At 37.7% G+C, this 5,036-nt stretch overlaps 1 protein-coding gene across 1 annotated transcript in view; it reads right to left on the minus strand.

Annotated features, from left to right (window-relative positions):
- Positions 1-5,036, minus strand: part of KLHL5 (kelch like family member 5) — an 85,149-nt gene that overhangs the window by 32,539 nt on the left and 47,574 nt on the right. The gene's annotated exons all lie outside the window — the stretch shown is intronic.

Genomic DNA, 5,036 nt, shown 5'->3' on the forward strand with positions numbered 1-5,036 from the left:
GAAAGGAAGAAATGATGAAGTAAAAGCTCAACAGAAGATTTCAAAGGGAAGCCTGAGAAGACAAAGTATTATAATGAAATGTGCAAAGACTTGGAGTAAGAAACTAAAGGGAAGGACACATTCAACATTTCTCAAGCTAAAAGAATTACAGAAAAAATTCAAGCCTTCAGTAGCAATATTCAAAGGTTCTAGGGACAAAATATTTAGTGATACAGGTAGCATCAAAAGAAGATGATACACAGTCACTGTACCAAAAATAATTGGTCAGTGTTCCACTATTTTAGGAGGGACTATATGATCAAGTACGGAAGGAAGGAGTCCAAGCAGCACTGAAGGCACTGGTAAAAAACAAGGCTTCAGGAATTGATGGAATACCAATTGAGATCTGTCAACAAATGGCTGCAACACTGGAAACACTCACTTGTCTATGCCAAGAAAATTGGAAGACAGCTATTTGGCTAACCGCCTGGAAGAGATCCATATTTGTGTCCATTCCAAAGAAAGGTGATCCAACAAAGTGAGGAAATTTTCCAACAATATTATTAATATCACACTCAAGTAAATTTCTGCTGAAAATAATCTAAAAATGATAGCAGAAGTACAGAGAGAGCTGCCAGAAAGTCAAGACGGCTTCAGAAGAGGATGTGGAATAAGCGATATCAGGTGGATCCTGGCTGAAAGTAGAGAACACCAGAAAGATGTTTACCTGTGTTTTACTGACTATACAAAAGCATGTGACAAATTATGGAGAACACTGAAAAGAATGGAAATTCCAGAGCACTTAATTGTGCTTATGAAGAACCTGTACATAGACCAAGAGGTAGTCATTTGAACAGAACAAGGGGTTACTGCATAGTTTAAACCTGTAGAAAGGTGCATATTAGGGTTGTATCCTTTCGCCATAAGTATTCAACCAAATTATTCAGTATGTTGAGCAAATAATCCGAGATGCTGAACTAGATGAAGAAGAATGCAGCCATCAGGATTGGAGGAAGACTCAGTAAAAACCCGCATTATGCAGAAGACACAACTTTGCTTGCTCAAAGCAAAGTGGACTTGAAAATCCCAATCCTCACAACTGGACCAATAGGCAATACCATGCTAAACAGAGGAAATATTGAAGATGTCAAGGATTTCAAGTTACTTGGATCCAAAATCAATGTTCATGGAAACAGCAGTCAATTGCTGTATTTCATTGGGCAAATCTCAGGAGGCAGCATATGAAATTTGCTATGTGCTGCAAAAGACTCCTTTAAAGTGTTAAACAGCAAAGACGTCACTGTGAAGACTAAGATGTGCCTGGCTCAAGCCACAGTATTTTTAATCACCTCATATACATGTGAAAGTTGGACAATGAATACAAACTATAAAGAATAACCGAAGCCTCTGAATTATGATGTTGGTGAAGATTATTGAACATACACCATGGACTGCCAGAAGAATTAAGCAATCTGTCTTGGAAGCACAGCCAGAATGCTCCTTAGAAAAAGGATCATGAATGAGGCTTTGTCTTACATGCTTTCGACATGTTATTAAGAGCGATCGGAAAAGTTTGGTAAAGCAGAGTGTCAGTGAAAAAGGAAGACCCTCAATGAGATGGACTGACACGGTGGCTGCAATGATGGGCTCAAGCAGGGAAACGACTGTGAGGATAGCACAGGACCTGGCATGTTTCGCTCTATCATGCACAGGGTAACTATGAGTTGGAACCGACTTGGTAGCACCTAACAACAACATGGCGACACTCTGCTTTTCAAAAAAGGAAAATCTTTTCCTTTAATGCTTGGCTCTTCATCACCCCTCATCATTCTTCCTTTCCTCCCTGCTTTGTAAACAACATAGTGTGTATTCTTTCCTATTTTTCTCCATACTTACAGAATTGTACACTAACATAATTCTCAGATATATATACATATATATTAGGTGCATGTTTTTTTTCTTTTACTTATTATTTATTAAGGCTTTGCTACATTTTACCATTTTTTATTCAACAACATCTCATGAAAATCCCTCCAAGTCTTCTACAAAAGGTTGAGCTCTGATTTCTTCTTTTAAAAAACTGAATAATATATTCTCTTTAAGCCACATTATTATGGACATTCATTTGTTTCCATTATATACATACATACACACAGCCATTCACATATTCTTACACGCATATGTACACAATACACAGACACACTCTTTTTTTTTTTTTTTTTTTGCTACTACAAACAAGTCTTGAATACAGGTCCTTATATACTGATTTTACTTCTATGGGGTAGGTTTTTGGGAACTGAATTGGCCCCAGGGGGCTAAAGGGTAAAAGAAAAAGATACTTTCTTAAAGAGGCTGTTAGACTTCATGTTTCCGTCAGCCATGTATGAGAGCACAACATTCCCCTCAGGAATAACTATTACAGCTATTTTTTTTATTTTTGGTAATGCTATCACATTGTCTCTTTAATTTGAATTTTCCTTAAGGTGACTATTAAGTGTGCTTTCACACCTTTAGTCTTTTGTAACTGCTCTTCTTCTTTGCCCTCCTTTCATTTTTCAATTAAGTTGCTTATCTTTTGATTGGCAATTTCTAAGAGTTCTCTGTAATACACACACACACAATCTTTTGACATTTAATTGCATTTTTCTAGATTTATCATCCATCTATTGAGGCTGTTTCCTAATGCTTTTTCTGTAAAAAGAATTTTTACTTTAGATCATCATATATGTCTTCATTTTTGTAACTTCTGAATTTCCAGTCTTGGTTAGATAGAAAGTCTATCTTCCTCCAGTTTGTGAATGTAGTCTCCTATATTATGTTGCAAGATTTTATTGCTTTATTTCTTTCATTTAGGCCACTAATCAATGTAAAACTAATTTTTATATGGAGTATATCAGTGAAACAGCATTTGCATTTTATTTTCTTCCAGACATATAGCCGCTTCTGCACTAGCAACATTAATTCCCTCCTCCTCTTTTCCAACTGAACTGAACCATGGCCATATATTGCACTCTCAGAAATCGATGTCAGATGTATGAGATCTATTTTTTTATTTTTTTAACTTTTCTCCACTGATCTGTCTATTCCTATTCTAAAACTATTTTTCATATTAAAATCCATTGCCATCAAGTTGATTCACACTCTTAGTGACCTTATAGGACAGAGCAGAATTTCTCCGTAGGGTTTTCAAGGCCATAATTTTTACAGAAGCAGACTGCCACCTCTATCTCCCACAGAGTGTAGGTGGGTTCAACCTTTTGGTTAGCAAAAGTGCTAAACTATTACATCACAGTGGTCTTTATGTATTTATTTGAATTATTTGTTGTTGTTATTTGCCGTAGAGTTGGCCCCGACTCATAGCAACCCCTCCTTGGGTTCCGAGGCAGTAACACTACGGAAGTAGACTGCTCAACCTTCCTTCCGAGGAGTGGCTGGTGGGTTTGAACCGCCAGCCTTTTGGTTAGCAGTCAGTACCTCAGGCACTATGCTACCAGAGCTCCTACTTTAATTATGAGGAGTTCAAAATTTTTCATTTTACATTGAGAGGCCAAAGGACTACTTTTGATTGTTGTTGACAGGTGCTGTTGAATCAGCTCAGACTCATAGCAACCCTACATACAACAGAATGAAACACCGCCCAGTCCTGTGCTATCCTCGCAATCCTTGCTATTCTTGAGCTCATCACTGTAGCCACTGTGTCAATCCATCTCATTGAGGGGCTTCCGTTTTTTTCGCTGACCCTCTACTTTACCAAGCATGATATCCTTCTCCAGGGAATGGTTCCTTCTGACAACATGACCAAAGTAGGTGAGATGAAGTCTGACCATTCTCCCTTCCAAGAAGCATTCCGGCTGCACTTCTTCCAGGACAGATTTGTTAGTTCTCCTGGCAGTCCATGGTATTTTCGGTATTCTTCACCTACACAATTCAAAAGCGTCAACTCTCCTTCGGTCTTCCTTATTCCTTGTCCCACTTTCACCTTGCGTTATGAGGCTATTGAAGATATTATGCCTGGGTTAGGCACCTTAGTCTTCAATGTAACATCTTTGCTTTCTAACACTTTAAAGTGGTCTTTTGCAATAGATTTGCCTAGTGCAATATGACATCTGATTTCTTGATTACTGCTTTCATGAGCAATGATTGTGGATCCAAGTAAAATGAAATCCCTAACAACGTCAACCTTGTCTCCATTTATTGTGATGTTGCTAACTGGTTGAGTTGTGAGGAATTTTGTTTTCTTTATGTTGAGATGTAAACCATACTGAAGGCTGTAGTCTTATTGACCTTCATCAGTAAGTGCTTCAAGTCAACTTCACTCTCAGCAAGCAAGACTGTATCATCTGCTTGTCACAGGTTGTTAATGAGTCTTCCTCCAATCCTGACAGTGTGTTCTTCATATAGTCCAGCTCATCTCACCTATACTACTTGTCTGTCAGTTTGTCATAACTGTGGTGGCTTGTGTGTTGCTGTAATGCTGGAAGCTATGCCACCAGTATTTCAATAGTAGCAGGGTCACCCATGGAGGACAGGTTTCAGCAGTGCTTTCAGACTAAGACAGACTGGTAAGAAGGATGGTCTCATACACTTTTGAAAACAATGGCCACTGAAAATACTTTTGGCTAGCTAGGGTTAAATCTGAGCAGTAGAAGCACCTCCTGCTCTGAACTACAACCTCGGTACATCTAAGGAACGTGCTCTGGAGGAGTGGTGATTAAAAATAAATTATCTCCTAGATGGAAATAACAAAAACTCCAAAACAAATGAAGCAAGATTAAATACACGTTAAAAGTGGTCCATCTCACTCCAGATGTTTTGTGTAAGTTTTAAATTCATGCAACATTTTCATTTAAAATCAATAATGAATTTCTGTAACACACGCTTTTCCCAAGAAACATTCTATTTAAAGTTTAATAAAGTGGGTTATGTTATTGTGTAACTGGCAATTCTATTGATTTTTCACTTAAAAGGAATTAAAATGTTTCTCATAATAAGTTGAGATTTGTGCAATTATCAAGACTATATAGAAAATTTTCCAGGGCAAAGAATAAAACTCTAAG

The sequence above is a fragment of the Orycteropus afer genome, unplaced genomic scaffold, assembly GCF_000298275.1.
Source record: "Orycteropus afer afer isolate SDZICR_OR568_19922 unplaced genomic scaffold, OryAfe1.0 scaffold00399, whole genome shotgun sequence".
In the NCBI taxonomy this organism is placed as follows: domain Eukaryota; kingdom Metazoa; phylum Chordata; class Mammalia; order Tubulidentata; family Orycteropodidae; genus Orycteropus; species Orycteropus afer.